The sequence below is a fragment of the Schistocerca serialis genome, chromosome 1 (genome assembly GCF_023864345.2).
Source record: "Schistocerca serialis cubense isolate TAMUIC-IGC-003099 chromosome 1, iqSchSeri2.2, whole genome shotgun sequence".
NCBI classification, from domain to species: domain Eukaryota; kingdom Metazoa; phylum Arthropoda; class Insecta; order Orthoptera; family Acrididae; genus Schistocerca; species Schistocerca serialis.
In genome coordinates this window covers 147517351-147533559 of record NC_064638.1, presented here as the reverse complement: position 1 = coordinate 147533559, position 16209 = coordinate 147517351, and the positions used below count along the sequence as shown (strand labels likewise).

Here is a 16209-nt window from a genome sequence, read left to right as displayed (position 1 = left end):
CCCGACTCTCTGCAGACGTAGAGTAGCGCATCAGGAAGGGTACACTTGGCAAGTGTTGATTTGAGCGAGCACACCGCCAGCTTAAAGCCAGTCAGCCTCTGTGGCCCAATGGATAAGGCATCGGTCTCCTAAACCGGGGATTGTGGGTTCGAGTCCCACCAGAGGTACACGTTTTACTCACTGGGGCAAAATCAGTCTCACCACATACAGGTGTAATAGTTGAGAAAGTTGGTGTTTGTGAGTGCTTACAGGTATCACAAGTATGACGACGATATGAAAATACACACTTACTGACAACCTGAAACGAAACGATGGCCATTATCAATCGACCTGTTAGCTGCGGAAGTGTTTCAAAGCGTGATGGCGCTGTGAAAGGAAACGCTATTTTAAAATTACTTGTTGGTAAACGGTATGACCCATATGAATAGTCACTTACCTGTCTTGTGTGCAGGACTTACAGTTCAGAAAGGGAATAGCCTAAGACGGCAGGTATAAGAATTGCCAGCGGAAAGTAGGTGGCTGGACTTCAATATGTCTGAGTATGTACAGGCACACAGGAAAGGCTCATGCGACGTCCCGACTCTCTGCAGACGTAGAGTAGCGCATCAGGAAGGGTACACTTGGCAAGTGTTGATTTGAGCGAGCACACCGCCAGCTTAAAGCCAGTCAGCCTCTGTGGCCTAATGGATAAGGCATCGGTCTCCTAAACCGGGGATTGTGGGTTCGAGTCCCACCAGAGGTACACGTTTTACTCACTGGGGCAAAATCAGTCTCACCACATACAGGTGTAATAGTTGAGAAAGTTGGTGTTTGTGAGTGCTTACAGGTATCACAGGTATGACGACGATATGAAAATACACACTTACTGACAACCTGAAACGAAACGATGGCCATTATCAATCGACCTGTTAGCTGCGGAAGTGTTTCAAAGCGTGATGGCGCTGTGAAAGGAAACGCTATTTTAAAATTACTTGTTGGTAAACGGTATGACCCATATGAATAGTCACTTACCTGTCTTGTGTGCAGGACTTACAGTTCAGAAAGGGAATAGCCTAAGACGGCAGGTATAAGAATTGCCAGCGGAAAGTAGGTGGCTGGACTTCAATATGTCTGAGTATGTACAGGCACACAGGAAAGGCTCATGCGACGTCCCGACTCTCTGCAGACGTAGAGTAGCGCATCAGGAAGGGTACACTTGGCAAGTGTTGATTTGAGCGAGCACACCGCCAGCTTAAAGCCAGTCAGCCTCTGTGGCCTAATGGATAAGGCATCGGTCTCCTAAACCGGGGATTGTGGGTTCGAGTCCCACCAGAGGTACACGTTTTACTCACTGGGGCAAAATCAGTCTCACCACATACAGGTGTAATAGTTGAGAAAGTTGGTGTTTGTGAGTGCTTACAGGTATCACAGGTATGACGACGATATGAAAATACACACTTACTGACAACCTGAAACGAAACGATGGCCATTATCAATCGACCTGTTAGCTGCGGAAGTGTTTCAAAGCGTGATGGCGCTGTGAAAGGAAACGCTATTTTAAAATTACTTGTTGGTAAACGGTATGACCCATATGAATAGTCACTTACCTGTCTTGTGTGCAGGACTTACAGTTCAGAAAGGGAATAGCCTAAGACGGCAGGTATAAGAATTGCCAGCGGAAAGTAGGTGGCTGGACTTCAATATGTCTGAGTATGTACAGGCACACAGGAAAGGCTCATGCGACGTCCCGACTCTCTGCAGACGTAGAGTAGCGCATCAGGAAGGGTACACTTGGCAAGTGTTGATTTGAGCGAGCACACCGCCAGCTTAAAGCCAGTCAGCCTCTGTGGCCTAATGGATAAGGCATCGGTCTCCTAAACCGGGGATTGTGGGTTCGAGTCCCACCAGAGGTACACGTTTTACTCACTGGGGCAAAATCAGTCTCACCACATACAGGTGTAATAGTTGAGAAAGTTGGTGTTTGTGAGTGCTTACAGGTATCACAGGTATGACGACGATATGAAAATACACACTTACTGACAACCTGAAACGAAACGATGGCCATTATCAATCGACCTGTTAGCTGCGGAAGTGTTTCAAAGCGTGATGGCGCTGTGAATGGAAACGCTATGTTAAAATTACTTGTTGGTAAACGGTATGACCCATATGAATAGTCACTTACCTGTCTTGTGTGCAGGACTTACAGTTCAGAAAGGGAATAGCCTAAGACGGCAGGTATAAGAATTGCCAGCGGAAAGTAGGTGGCTGGACTTCAATATGTCTGAGTATGTACAGGCACACAGGAAAGGCTCATGCGACGTCCCGACTCTCTGCAGACGTAGAGTAGCGCATCAGGAAGGGTACACTTGGCAAGTGTTGATTTGAGCGAGCACACCGCCAGCTTAAAGCCAGTCAGCCTCTGTGGCCTAATGGATAAGGCATCGGTCTCCTAAACCGGGGATTGTGGGTTCGAGTCCCACCAGAGGTACACGTTTTACTCACTGGGGCAAAATCAGTCTCACCACATACAGGTGTAATAGTTGAGAAAGTTGGTGTTTGTGAGTGCTTACAGGTATCACAGGTATGACGACGATATGAAAATACACACTTACTGACAACCTGAAACGAAACGATGGCCATTATCAATCGACCTGTTAGCTGCGGAAGTGTTTCAAAGCGTGATGGCGCTGTGAAAGGAAACGCTATTTTAAAATTACTTGTTGGTAAACGGTATGACCCATATGAATAGTCACTTACCTGTCTTGTGTGCAGGACTTACAGTTCAGAAAGGGAATAGCCTAAGACGGCAGGTATAAGAATTGCCAGCGGAAAGTAGGTGGCTGGACTTCAATATGTCTGAGTATGTACAGGCACACAGGAAAGGCTCATGCGACGTCCCGACTCTCTGCAGACGTAGAGTAGCGCATCAGGAAGGGTACACTTGGCAAGTGTTGATTTGAGCGAGCACACCGCCAGCTTAAAGCCAGTCAGCCTCTGTGGCCTAATGGATAAGGCATCGGTCTCCTAAACCGGGGATTGTGGGTTCGAGTCCCACCAGAGGTACACGTTTTACTCACTGGGGCAAAATCAGTCTCACCACATACAGGTGTAATAGTTGAGAAAGTTGGTGTTTGTGAGTGCTTACAGGTATCACAGGTATGACGACGATATGAAAATACACACTTACTGACAACCTGAAACGAAACGACGGCCATTATCAATCGACCTGTTAGCTGCGGAAGTGTTTCAAAGCGTGATGGCGCTGTGAAAGGAAACGCTATTTTAAAATTACTTGTTGGTAAACGGTATGACCCATATGAATAGTCACTTACCTGTCTTGTGTGCAGGACTTACAGTTCAGAAAGGGAATAGCCTAAGACGGCAGGTATAAGAATTGCCAGCGGAAAGTAGGTGGCTGGACTTCAATATGTCTGAGTATGTACAGGCACACAGGAAAGGCTCATGCGACGTCCCGACTCTCTGCAGACGTAGAGTAGCGCATCAGGAAGGGTACACTTGGCAAGTGTTGATTTGAGCGAGCACACCGCCAGCTTAAAGCCAGTCAGCCTCTGTGGCCTAATGGATAAGGCATCGGTCTCCTAAACCGGGGATTGTGGGTTCGAGTCCCACCAGAGGTACACGTTTTACTCACTGGGGCAAAATCAGTCTCACCACATACAGGTGTAATAGTTGAGAAAGTTGGTGTTTGTGAGTGCTTACAGGTATCACAGGTATGACGACGATATGAAAATACACACTTACTGACAACCTGAAACGAAACGATGGCCATTATCAATCGACCTGTTAGCTGCGGAAGTGTTTCAAAGCGTGATGGCGCTGTGAAAGGAAACGCTATTTTAAAATTACTTGTTGGTAAACGGTATGACCCATATGAATAGTCACTTACCTGTCTTGTGTGCAGGACTTACAGTTCAGAAAGGGAATAGCCTAAGACGGCAGGTATAAGAATTGCCAGCGGAAAGTAGGTGGCTGGACTTCAATATGTCTGAGTATGTACAGGCACACAGGAAAGGCTCATGCGACGTCCCGACTCTCTGCAGACGTAGAGTAGCGCATCAGGAAGGGTACACTTGGCAAGTGTTGATTTGAGCGAGCACACCGCCAGCTTAAAGCCAGTCAGCCTCTGTGGCCTAATGGATAAGGCATCGGTCTCCTAAACCGGGGATTGTGGGTTCGAGTCCCACCAGAGGTACACGTTTTACTCACTGGGGCAAAATCAGTCTCACCACATACAGGTGTAATAGTTGAGAAAGTTGGTGTTTGTGAGTGCTTACAGGTATCACAGGTATGACGACGATATGAAAATACACACTTACTGACAACCTGAAACGAAACGATGGCCATTATCAATCGACCTGTTAGCTGCGGAAGTGTTTCAAAGCGTGATGGCGCTGTGAATGGAAACGCTATGTTAAAATTACTTGTTGGTAAACGGTATGACCCATATGAATAGTCACTTACCTGTCTTGTGTGCAGGACTTACAGTTCAGAAAGGGAATAGCCTAAGACGGCAGGTATAAGAATTGCCAGCGGAAAGTAGGTGGCTGGACTTCAATATGTCTGAGTATGTACAGGCACACAGGAAAGGCTCATGCGACGTCCCGACTCTCTGCAGACGTAGAGTAGCGCATCAGGAAGGGTACACTTGGCAAGTGTTGATTTGAGCGAGCACACCGCCAGCTTAAAGCCAGTCAGCCTCTGTGGCCTAATGGATAAGGCATCGGTCTCCTAAACCGGGGATTGTGGGTTCGAGTCCCACCAGAGGTACACGTTTTACTCACTGGGGCAAAATCAGTCTCACCACATACAGGTGTAATAGTTGAGAAAGTTGGTGTTTGTGAGTGCTTACAGGTATCACAGGTATGACGACGATATGAAAATACACACTTACTGACAACCTGAAACGAAACGATGGCCATTATCAATCGACCTGTTAGCTGCGGAAGTGTTTCAAAGCGTGATGGCGCTGTGAAAGGAAACGCTATTTTAAAATTACTTGTTGGTAAACGGTATGACCCATATGAATAGTCACTTACCTGTCTTGTGTGCAGGACTTACAGTTCAGAAAGGGAATAGCCTAAGACGGCAGGTATAAGAATTGCCAGCGGAAAGTAGGTGGCTGGACTTCAATATGTCTGAGTATGTACAGGCACACAGGAAAGGCTCATGCGACGTCCCGACTCTCTGCAGACGTAGAGTAGCGCATCAGGAAGGGTACACTTGGCAAGTGTTGATTTGAGCGAGCACACCGCCAGCTTAAAGCCAGTCAGCCTCTGTGGCCTAATGGATAAGGCATCGGTCTCCTAAACCGGGGATTGTGGGTTCGAGTCCCACCAGAGGTACACGTTTTACTCACTGGGGCAAAATCAGTCTCACCACATACAGGTGTAATAGTTGAGAAAGTTGGTGTTTGTGAGTGCTTACAGGTATCACAGGTATGACGACGATATGAAAATACACACTTACTGACAACCTGAAACGAAACGATGGCCATTATCAATCGACCTGTTAGCTGCGGAAGTGTTTCAAAGCGTGATGGCGCTGTGAAAGGAAACGCTATTTTAAAATTACTTGTTGGTAAACGGTATGACCCATATGAATAGTCACTTACCTGTCTTGTGTGCAGGACTTACAGTTCAGAAAGGGAATAGCCTAAGACGGCAGGTATAAGAATTGCCAGCGGAAAGTAGGTGGCTGGACTTCAATATGTCTGAGTATGTACAGGCACACAGGAAAGGCTCATGCGACGTCCCGACTCTCTGCAGACGTAGAGTAGCGCATCAGGAAGGGTACACTTGGCAAGTGTTGATTTGAGCGAGCACACCGCCAGCTTAAAGCCAGTCAGCCTCTGTGGCGTAATGGATAAGGCATCGGTCTCCTAAACCGGGGATTGTGGGTTCGAGTCCCACCAGAGGTACACGTTTTACTCACTGGGGCAAAATCAGTCTCACCACATACAGGTGTAATAGTTGAGAAAGTTGGTGTTTGTGAGTGCTTACAGGTATCACAGGTATGACGACGATATGAAAATACACACTTACTGACAACCTGAAACGAAACGATGGCCATTATCAATCGACCTGTTAGCTGCGGAAGTGTTTCAAAGCGTGATGGCGCTGTGAAAGGAAACGCTATTTTAAAATTACTTGTTGGTAAACGGTATGACCCATATGAATAGTCACTTACCTGTCTTGTGTGCAGGACTTACAGTTCAGAAAGGGAATAGCCTAAGACGGCAGGTATAAGAATTGCCAGCGGAAAGTAGGTGGCTGGACTTCAATATGTCTGAGTATGTACAGGCACACAGGAAAGGCTCATGCGACGTCCCGACTCTCTGCAGACGTAGAGTAGCGCATCAGGAAGGGTACACTTGGCAAGTGTTGATTTGAGCGAGCACACCGCCAGCTTAAAGCCAGTCAGCCTCTGTGGCCTAATGGATAAGGCATCGGTCTCCTAAACCGGGGATTGTGGGTTCGAGTCCCACCAGAGGTACACGTTTTACTCACTGGGGCAAAATCAGTCTCACCACATACAGGTGTAATAGTTGAGAAAGTTGGTGTTTGTGAGTGCTTACAGGTATCACAGGTATGACGACGATATGAAAATACACACTTACTGACAACCTGAAACGAAACGATGGCCATTATCAATCGACCTGTTAGCTGCGGAAGTGTTTCAAAGCGTGATGGCGCTGTGAAAGGAAACGCTATTTTAAAATTACTTGTTGGTAAACGGTATGACCCATATGAATAGTCACTTACCTGTCTTGTGTGCAGGACTTACAGTTCAGAAAGGGAATAGCCTAAGACGGCAGGTATAAGAATTGCCAGCGGAAAGTAGGTGGCTGGACTTCAATATGTCTGAGTATGTACAGGCACACAGGAAAGGCTCATGCGACGTCCCGACTCTCTGCAGACGTAGAGTAGCGCATCAGGAAGGGTACACTTGGCAAGTGTTGATTTGAGCGAGCACACCGCCAGCTTAAAGCCAGTTAGCCTCTGTGGCCTAATGGATAAGGCATCGGTCTCCTAAACCGGGGATTGTGGGTTCGAGTCCCACCAGAGGTACACGTTTTACTCACTGGGGCAAAATCAGTCTCACCACATACAGGTGTAATAGTTGAGAAAGTTGGTGTTTGTGAGTGCTTACAGGTATCACAGGTATGACGACGACATGAAAATACACACTTACTGACAACCTGAAACGAAACGATGGCCATTATCAATCGACCTGTTAGCTGCGGAAGTGTTTCAAAGAGTGATGGCGCTGTGAAAGGAAACGCTATTTTAAAATTACTTGTTGGTAAACGGTATGACCCATATGAATTGTCACTTACCTGTCTTGTGTGCAGGACTTACAGTTCAGAAAGGGAATAGCCTAAGACGGCAGGTATAAGAATTGCCAGCGGAAAGTAGGTGGCTGGACTTCAATATGTCTGAGTATGTACAGGCACACAGGAAAGGCTCATGCGACGTCCTGACTCTCTGCAGACGTAGAGTAGCGCATCAGGAAGGGTACACTTGGCAAGTGTTGATTTGAGCGAGCACACCGCCAGCTTAAAGCCAGTCAGCCTCTGTGGCCTAATGGATAAGGCATCGGTCTCCTAAACCGGGGATTGTGGGTTCGAGTCCCACCAGAGGTACACGTTTTACTCACTGGGGCAAAATCAGTCTCACCACATACAGGTGTAATAGTTGAGAAAGTTGGTGTTTGTGAGTGCTTACAGGTATCACAGGTATGACGACGATATGAAAATACACACTTACTGACAACCTGAAACGAAACGATGGCCATTATCAATCGACCTGTTAGCTGCGGAAGTGTTTCAAAGCGTGATGGCGCTGTGAAAGGAAACGCTATTTTAAAATTACTTGTTGGTAAACGGTATGACCCATATGAATAGTCACTTACCTGTCTTGTGTGCAGGACTTACAGTTCAGAAAGGGAATAGCCTAAGACGGCAGGTATAAGAATTGCCAGCGGAAAGTAGGTGGCTGGACTTCAATATGTCTGAGTATGTACAGGCACACAGGAAAGGCTCATGCGACGTCCCGACTCTCTGCAGACGTAGAGTAGCGCATCAGGAAGGGTACACTTGGCAAGTGTTGATTTGAGCGAGCACACCGCCAGCTTAAAGCCAGTCAGCCTCTGTGGCCTAATGGATAAGGCATCGGTCTCCTAAACCGGGGATTGTGGGTTCGAGTCCCACCAGAGGTACACGTTTTACTCACTGGGGCAAAATCAGTCTCACCACATACAGGTGTAATAGTTGAGAAAGTTGGTGTTTGTGAGTGCTTACAGGTATCACAGGTATGACGACGATATGAAAATACACACTTACTGACAACCTGAAACGAAACGATGGCCATTATCAATCGACCTGTTAGCTGCGGAAGTGTTTCAAAGCGTGATGGCGCTGTGAAAGGAAACGCTATTTTAAAATTACTTGTTGGTAAACGGTATGACCCATATGAATAGTCACTTACCTGTCTTGTGTGCAGGACTTACAGTTCAGAAAGGGAATAGCCTAAGATGGCAGGTATAAGAATTGCCAGCGGAAAGTAGGTGGCTGGACTTCAATATGTCTGAGTATGTACAGGCACACAGGAAAGGCTCATGCGACGTCCCGACTCTCTGCAGACGTAGAGTAGCGCATCAGGAAGGGTACACTTGGCAAGTGTTGATTTGAGCGAGCACACCGCCAGCTTAAAGCCAGTCAGCCTCTGTGGCCTAATGGATAAGGCATCGGTCTCCTAAACTGGGGATTGTGGGTTCGAGTCCCACCAGAGGTACACGTTTTACTCACTGGGGCAAAATCAGTCCCACCACATACAGGTGTAATAGTTGAGAAAGTTGGTGTTTGTGAGTGCTTACAGGTATCACAGGTATGACGACGATATGAAAATACACACTTACTGACAACCTGAAACGAAACGATGGCCATTATCAATCGACCTGTTAGCTGCGGAAGTGTTTCAAAGCGTGATGGCGCTGTGAAAGGAAACGCTATTTTAAAATTACTTGTTGGTAAACGATATGACCCATATGAATAGTCACTTACCTGTCTTGTGTGCAGGACTTACAGTTCAGAAAGGGAATAGCCTAAGACGGCAGGTATAAGAATTGCCAGCGGAAAGTAGGTGGCTGGACTTCAATATGTCTGAGTATGTACAGGCACACAGGAAAGGCTCATGCGACGTCCTGACTCTCTGCAGACGTAGAGTAGCGCATCAGGAAGGGTACACTTGGCAAGTGTTGATTTGAGCGAGCACACCGCCAGCTTAAAGCCAGTCAGCCTCTGTGGCCTAATGGATAAGGCATCGGTCTCCTAAACCGGGGATTGTGGGTTCGAGTCCCACCAGAGGTACACGTTTTACTCACTGGGGCAAAATCAGTCTCACCACATACAGGTGTAATAGTTGAGAAAGTTGGTGTTTGTGAGTGCTTACAGGTATCACAGGTATGACGACGATATGAAAATACACACTTACTGACAACCTGAAACGAAACGATGGCCATTATCAATCGACCTGTTAGCTGCGGAAGTGTTTCAAAGCGTGATGGCGCTGTGAAAGGAAACGCTATTTTAAAATTACTTGTTGGTAAACGGTATGGCCCATATGAATAGTCACTTACCTGTCTTGTGTGCAGGACTTACAGTTCAGAAAGGGAATAGCCTAAGACGGCAGGTATAAGAATTGCCAGCGGAAAGTAGGTGGCTGGACTTCAATATATGAGTATGTACAGGCACACAGGAAAGGCTCATGCGACGTCCCGACTCTCTGCAGACGTAGAGTAGCGCATCAGGAAGGGTACACTTGGCAAGTGTTGATTTGAGCGAGCACACCGCCAGCTTAAAGCCAGTCAGCCTCTGTGGCCTAATGGACAGTCTACTCGCGGCTGGCGAGGTGAGCGGACGTGCGCTGTTTACGTCCTCGCTGTTCCGGCCAGCTCCGCGGCGAGTGGTGAGTCAACACGGTGGGACTAGCCGTTTCTCGAGGAATTTAATCATGTACACGTGGTAACGATGGAGTCTCATTTCCGTACAAATACACTGAAATTTCGTTTCGACGACCATTATGCACGACCTAAGCCATACGAAGTAGAGGCCTTTTTGCGCGATGTAGTGAAGTTACAATTTGGCGACGTTATCGGGATCCATTTGTCGATAGTTAGCCGAACAGTCTATGTGAAGATGTCGAACACAGACTGCTGTGCACGAGTAATAGCCTCTTCGGGAGGTCGATTTAAGTTCACCCATTGTGACGGTAACGTGGGGGATGTGACGGTTGAAATGGCGGGACTTGGCGTCAGGACCATTAGGATCTTTGAGCTTCCGTTTGAGGTGCCTGCAGGGCAGATCAATCAAGTTCTTACTACATATGGCACGGTCTTAAGTCATACAGCGGAGAAGTGGACAACTTTCAATACCTTCCCTGTTCTCAATGGGGTGCGGCAGATCAAAATTGATCTTCGGCGTCACGTCCCTTCGTATATCTACGTCAGTGGATGTAGAGCCATTGTCATGTATGACGGGCAACCCCGAACGTGCTCAGGTTGTGGTAAGGAAGGCCATGTTCGCTCGGACTGCATGCAGCGGAGGATAGCGCAGTTACCAGTGGGAGAATCCGAAAGACCTGCGACTATGCAGTCGTTGCCGGTAAGTTACGTTGCGGCTGTCAGAGGACTGGAACCGGACCACTTACTAGTAGAGGAGGCGGCTCCTCGCCCGTCACCACCTGAGACCAACGTTGCGCCCATAGTCACGAACCAGATAACGGCGACAAACTTATCCGCTGCCCAGTCAGAGCAACAGGTAAATCCCGATGACGAGGGCCATGCCGCAGTTGCTGCGGCTGAAAACGTCGTGCTCCAGGATCCGGTGGGCCCGCAGGAGCCGGACAAGACCGTATCTTCCGGTAATGAGATGGGCCGACCACGGCACTCACCCCGCAGACGCAAAAAACAACGGATTGCGCCCCCGAACGCGGACCAGACGGCGAAGGAGGTGCGAGAAAAGGCTCAGCGGGTTGCCCGCACACTTGGAGGAACACCGGTAGCACAAGACGATGGCATCCACCAGGTCCTCGTTTCGGCGGACATTCTTGCGACGGCCGAGCCACCTACCCCTCCCACCGAACGGATGGTAGTGCACGCGACACAGGAGGTGACCCCGCATGACATACCCATGCAGACACTTGACGGCGACACGACGGAGGTTGGCCTCCGGGCGACCGGCAACTGGGCCGATGATGTGGAAAACGTTCCGCCAGGAGGGGACTTGAATGACGATCCTATGGTTGGTGTGGGGACAGCGGTCATGCGCGGGGTCGGGGATGATACGGATGGGCTTCCCCCCCGCCCCAGCGACCACTAATCTATAGTGTGTGTAGTCACAGAAAAGGCCTTCCTTTCTTCCATCCGCGAATGACTTCTGCACAAGCTTACAGGATAGGGACTGTCAACATCAACAGTATCAGCAGCAATCTTAAGCTACAGACCTTCCGTGATATGTTATATGCGGCCGAACTCGACGTGGTCTTACTACAAGAGGTGAAGAACATAGACCTCGCCACGATTAGTGGATATATAGCCTTCACTCATCCCGGGACTGTGCAAGAACTTGGAACAGCCATCCTCACAAAGGAAGGGATACTAGCGACTGACGTAGAGTACCTCCCAACGGCGAGAGGTATGGCACTCACCATTTACGATACTCGTATTGTCAACGTCTATGCCCCTTCAGGGACTGGTAATAGACCGCAACGGGCGGCGTTTTTTAACGATGCTATTGCACCATTGCTTGTAGGCCATTACGACCACATTATATTCGGTGGCGACTACAACTGCGTCCTATCTCCGAAAGACCAGACGCCACATTTTAACACTTGTCCGGATCTAGCGGCTATAATACGGGACTTTCATTTTATTGATACCTGGGAACACGTCAATGGCGATAGGCCAGGATTCACGCATATCACGACTCACTCCGCCAGCCGACTCGATCGTATTTACGTCACGCTGGATTTGAGTCGAAGACTTTTGCAGACGGAGATATGGCCGACCGTCTTCTCTGACCACGCGGCGTACATTTGTACACTCAACCTCCAACGCCAAGGGACGTACCGTGGAAGAGGATACTGGAAGTTGAATGTATCGCATTTGGACGAACAGGCATGCCATGAACTCTTCGCTGCGTCTTGGGCGGCTTGTGAGAGAAGGTTTTCTCAATATGCCTCGGCGTTGGAATGGTGGCTAAACTGTGCAAAACCGACGATCAGGAAGGCCTTTATGAGATACTCCCGTGACAGGAAGGAATGGTACACCAGGACGGTCGAGTTCTATTTCCAGGTCCTTCGAGACTTATACCGCCCGGACGCGTCGATTATAGACAATCACCAGGAAATACAACGGATAAAAGCCACGATTACGGCTCTGACGCGTCAAAAGCTCATCGGGTGCAAAGTCAGGGCGCGACTTCGTGACGGTGTCGCAGGCGAGCAACCTTCCATCTATCACGTACTTAAGGAGCGGACAGGTCGCCGCAGGAAACTGGTCACTGAACTACGGACGGAGGACGGATGTTTGTTGTTGCAGCAGCGTGAGATATCAGCTGCGATGAAGCACTATTATGCGACGCTATACGCCGCTGGCCCTGTGGATCACGAGGCGATGGAGGCTTTACTGTCGGGTATATCCCGCAAGGTGAATCAGACGGAAGCACTTCAATTGTTGGCTGAACCTACAGAAGAGGAAGTAGAAGATGCACTGCTGACGGGCCCTGAGAACAAGTCACCTGGTCCAGACGGCCTACCGGTGGAGTTCTACCGCACATTTAAACGACTGTTGTTACCGAAACTGACGTGCATATGCCAGGAATTAATGGACCCCGACAAAGACATCCCGCGACAATTCAGTGAGGGCTTGATCATACCGGTTCCTAAGTCACCATTGGCGCAATCCGCAAAACACTACCGCCCGCTCACACTTCTAAACTGTGATTATAAGATCTTTGCAAGGATTATAGCTAGGAGACTCAAACCGGTGATGAACACGGTTACAGCCCCGCCACAAACGAGTGTCGGTATAGGCCGCAACATTCACGACACCTTGTGTGACTATCGCGACGTCATAGCGGTAGCTGCCGCCTGTCGCATTCCGTGCGCCTTGGTTGCTCTCGATTTTGACAAAGCATTCGACCGTGTGAACCATGAGTATTTACTGAAAACCATGCAGACAATGAACTTCCCCCACCGTTTCCTCACCATCATCGCACGACTGCTGCGCCACTCCCAGTCCACGATTTTGCTCAACGGGCGATCAGTGGGGCCGATAACTATTGAAAGTTCGGTCAGACAGGGCTGCCCTATGTCGATGGCGCTGTTTGCTATCGCCATCGAGCCGCTATTAACAGCGCTGACCTCTCACCTCCAGGGTGTCCTGATGTATGGTCACAAGTTTGTATGCCGCGCCTACGCGGATGATGTGGCCTTTCTTGTGCGAACACCGTCTGAGATACGGACGGCGATGGACATAGTGGAGCAGTATAGGAAGGCGGCGGGGGCTCAGTTGAATGTAATGAAGTCCGGTGTCCTGAACATCGGTCGCGGATTGAAGGCCCCTATTCCTGGACAGATCAAGGTGATCACGGTCATCAAGTGCTTGGGAGTGAAATTTACTCGTGACATCCGACGCACGATTGCAATCAATTACAAAGATTTGCTAAATACAGTGCGCGCGAGCATACGTCAACATACCCTCAGGTCGCTGGACGAAATACAACGCGTGGCCTTGGTGAACATTTATCTCGTCTCTAAAGTTAACTATGTGGCGCGCGTACTCCCGCTACCCCTCCCGATGGCAAGCAGATTGTTAGCTGCCTTCGGCCACTTTGTCAGCCGCGGCCACATTTTCAAAGTCAAGTATTCTACGTTGACTCTGCCGTCGGCGTCAGGTGGTCTCAACCTCACCGACGTCTATACGAAGACACGGGCCCTGTACGTCAGTTCTACATTTAGCAGATGGAAGAATTCGCCCAATAGTATCACCACTTTTCTATTGAACGAAATAAAGCCGGCTAATCTTGACGCGCCTGTGGATGTTCATCACATACCAGACGACCTTCATCATATCAAGCAATTTTTGCTTGACTATAGCTACATCCGCCTGGGAATGCCTGAGGAACAGATAGTCACAGTGCGAGCAGTGTACAAATATTTGCTCACGACGCACGCTCGAAACAGTATTGAAGTTAAGTACCCCGAGGCAGTCTGGCCACGTGTATGGAGAAGTGTTCATCATCCACATTTGCCAACGGGAGTGAGAGCATTGTGGTATTACGTGGTCAATAGGAAACTTCCCACGACTTCCCGCTTACATTCGATACATTTGGCTGATACTTCCCTTTGTGCAACCTGTAACGTGCAAGATACTGATGAACACACATTCGTATGCGGTACGGCGCATGACATCTGGAAAGCGGTTAGAAACCTCTTGGCATTTCTACAACGCACGTCCCCTCAAGCCATCACCCTTAAGAGTCTACTTCTACCGGACGATGACCTCTACCCTACCACGAAACGAAATGCCGTAAACTGGCTGAAAGGACAAGCAATCTACTATATTATTACAAACTCAGAACGTAGCATTGGAGACTTTTCGACATATTTACAAACACAGCACGATGGACTTCGCAAACTTCCACATTATAAACAGGAATACGCAAATTTTCTAATCAAAGCGATCATGGATCAACCACAGAAATGGTGGGTGTAAAGCTAAGAGTAGACAAGACAGGACAGTGAAGAGAAGAGACCTCACGATGAAACAGGACGAACTCGCAACGGAGTGAACACATTGCAACCCGAGAAGCCGACCTTACAGTTTTCCGACGTAAGAGGGCCACTAAGGTACGGTTGCCAAAGGTAATTTGAGAAAAATCACGAACAACCACAATGCCGATGGAGGCGGAACATACAGAGGATTTCTTCTCGGAGATGGCATTCATGAGTCGAAGCCACTCATCCCTTTTGTTTTCATTTACTTTATGTTATACCATTTCCACAAAAAAAAAAAAAAAAAAAAAAAAAAAAAAAAAAAAAAAAAAAAAAAAAAATTAAAGCGTAGAAGCTAGCCGACGAAGGCAGAAAAGGTGAGCGATTGGATGGGCTATGTGGGGAGAAGGGAGGCCCAAGAAAAAAAAAAAAAAAAAAAAAAAAAAAAAAAAAAAAAAAAAAAAAAAAAAAATGGATAAGGCATCGGTCTCCTAAACCGGGGATTGTGGGTTCGAGTCCCACCAGAGGTACAAGTTTTACTCACTGGGGCAAAATCAGTCTCACCACGTAGAGGTGTAATAGTTGAGAAAGTTGGTGTTTGTGAGTGCTTACAGGTATCACAGGTATGACGACGATATGAAAATACGCACTTACTGACAACCTGAAACGAAACGATGGCCATTATCAATCGACCTGTTAGCCGCGGAAGTGTTTCAAAGCGTGATGGCGCTGTGAAAGGAAACGCTATTTTAAAATTACTTGTTGGTAAACGGTATGACCCATATGAATAGTCACTTACCTGTCTTGTGTGCAGGACTTACAGTTCAGAAAGGGAATAGCCTAAGACGGCAGGTATAAGAATTGCCAGCAGAAAGTAGGTGGCTGGACTTCGATACGTCTGAGTATGTACAGGCACACAGGAAAGGCTCATGCGACGTCCTGACTCTCTGCAGACGTAGAGTAGCGCATCAGGAAGGGTACACTTGGCAAGTGTTGATTTGAGCGAGGACACCGCCAGCTTAACGCCAGTCAGCCTCTGTGGCCTAATGGATAAGGCATCGGTCTCCTAAACCGGGGATTGTGGGTTCGAGTCCCACCAGAGGTACACGTTTTACTCACTGGGGCAAAATCAGTCTCACCACGTAGAGGTGTAATAGTTGAGAAAGTTGGTGTTTGTGAGTGCTTACAGGTATCACAGGTATGACGACGATATGAAAATACGCACTTACTGACAACCTGAAACGAAACGATGGCCATTATCAATCGACCTGTTAGCCGCGGAAGTGTTTCAAAGCGTGATGGCGCTGTGAAAGGAAACGCTATTTTAAAATTACTTGTTGGTAAACGGTATGACCCATATGAATAGTCACTTACCTGTCTTGTGTGCAGGACTTACAGTTCAGAAAGGGAATAGCCTAAGACGGCAGGTATAAGA

The 16209-nt window shown here is 48.1% G+C and overlaps 18 non-coding genes across 18 annotated transcripts; all 18 read left to right on the top strand.

The window, feature by feature from the left end:
* Window positions 1-94: 94 nt before the first annotated feature.
* Window positions 95-167, top strand: Trnar-ccu (transfer RNA arginine (anticodon CCU)). The gene has a single exon. It is a non-coding gene; the product is annotated as a tRNA-Arg (tRNA).
* A 502-nt stretch (window positions 168-669) lies between these two features.
* Trnar-ccu (transfer RNA arginine (anticodon CCU)) lies at window positions 670-742 on the top strand. The gene has a single exon. It is a non-coding gene; the product is annotated as a tRNA-Arg (tRNA).
* Window positions 743-1244: 502 nt separating this feature from the next.
* Window positions 1245-1317, top strand: Trnar-ccu (transfer RNA arginine (anticodon CCU)). Its single transcript has one exon. It is a non-coding gene; the product is annotated as a tRNA-Arg (tRNA).
* Window positions 1318-1819: 502 nt separating this feature from the next.
* Window positions 1820-1892, top strand: Trnar-ccu (transfer RNA arginine (anticodon CCU)). The gene has a single exon. It is a non-coding gene; the product is annotated as a tRNA-Arg (tRNA).
* A 502-nt stretch (window positions 1893-2394) lies between these two features.
* Window positions 2395-2467, top strand: Trnar-ccu (transfer RNA arginine (anticodon CCU)). Its single transcript has one exon. It is a non-coding gene; the product is annotated as a tRNA-Arg (tRNA).
* Window positions 2468-2969: 502 nt separating this feature from the next.
* Trnar-ccu (transfer RNA arginine (anticodon CCU)) lies at window positions 2970-3042 on the top strand. Its single transcript has one exon. It is a non-coding gene; the product is annotated as a tRNA-Arg (tRNA).
* A 502-nt stretch (window positions 3043-3544) lies between these two features.
* On the top strand, window positions 3545-3617 carry Trnar-ccu (transfer RNA arginine (anticodon CCU)). The gene has a single exon. It is a non-coding gene; the product is annotated as a tRNA-Arg (tRNA).
* Window positions 3618-4119: 502 nt separating this feature from the next.
* Trnar-ccu (transfer RNA arginine (anticodon CCU)) lies at window positions 4120-4192 on the top strand. Its single transcript has one exon. It is a non-coding gene; the product is annotated as a tRNA-Arg (tRNA).
* A 502-nt stretch (window positions 4193-4694) lies between these two features.
* On the top strand, window positions 4695-4767 carry Trnar-ccu (transfer RNA arginine (anticodon CCU)). The gene has a single exon. It is a non-coding gene; the product is annotated as a tRNA-Arg (tRNA).
* Window positions 4768-5269: 502 nt separating this feature from the next.
* Window positions 5270-5342, top strand: Trnar-ccu (transfer RNA arginine (anticodon CCU)). The gene has a single exon. It is a non-coding gene; the product is annotated as a tRNA-Arg (tRNA).
* A 502-nt stretch (window positions 5343-5844) lies between these two features.
* Window positions 5845-5917, top strand: Trnar-ccu (transfer RNA arginine (anticodon CCU)). Its single transcript has one exon. It is a non-coding gene; the product is annotated as a tRNA-Arg (tRNA).
* Window positions 5918-6419: 502 nt separating this feature from the next.
* On the top strand, window positions 6420-6492 carry Trnar-ccu (transfer RNA arginine (anticodon CCU)). Its single transcript has one exon. It is a non-coding gene; the product is annotated as a tRNA-Arg (tRNA).
* Window positions 6493-6994: 502 nt separating this feature from the next.
* On the top strand, window positions 6995-7067 carry Trnar-ccu (transfer RNA arginine (anticodon CCU)). The gene has a single exon. It is a non-coding gene; the product is annotated as a tRNA-Arg (tRNA).
* Window positions 7068-7569: 502 nt separating this feature from the next.
* On the top strand, window positions 7570-7642 carry Trnar-ccu (transfer RNA arginine (anticodon CCU)). Its single transcript has one exon. It is a non-coding gene; the product is annotated as a tRNA-Arg (tRNA).
* A 502-nt stretch (window positions 7643-8144) lies between these two features.
* Window positions 8145-8217, top strand: Trnar-ccu (transfer RNA arginine (anticodon CCU)). Its single transcript has one exon. It is a non-coding gene; the product is annotated as a tRNA-Arg (tRNA).
* Window positions 8218-8719: 502 nt separating this feature from the next.
* Trnar-ccu (transfer RNA arginine (anticodon CCU)) lies at window positions 8720-8792 on the top strand. The gene has a single exon. It is a non-coding gene; the product is annotated as a tRNA-Arg (tRNA).
* A 502-nt stretch (window positions 8793-9294) lies between these two features.
* Window positions 9295-9367, top strand: Trnar-ccu (transfer RNA arginine (anticodon CCU)). Its single transcript has one exon. It is a non-coding gene; the product is annotated as a tRNA-Arg (tRNA).
* A 6439-nt stretch (window positions 9368-15806) lies between these two features.
* Window positions 15807-15879, top strand: Trnar-ccu (transfer RNA arginine (anticodon CCU)). Its single transcript has one exon. It is a non-coding gene; the product is annotated as a tRNA-Arg (tRNA).
* Window positions 15880-16209: the final 330 nt, after the last annotated feature.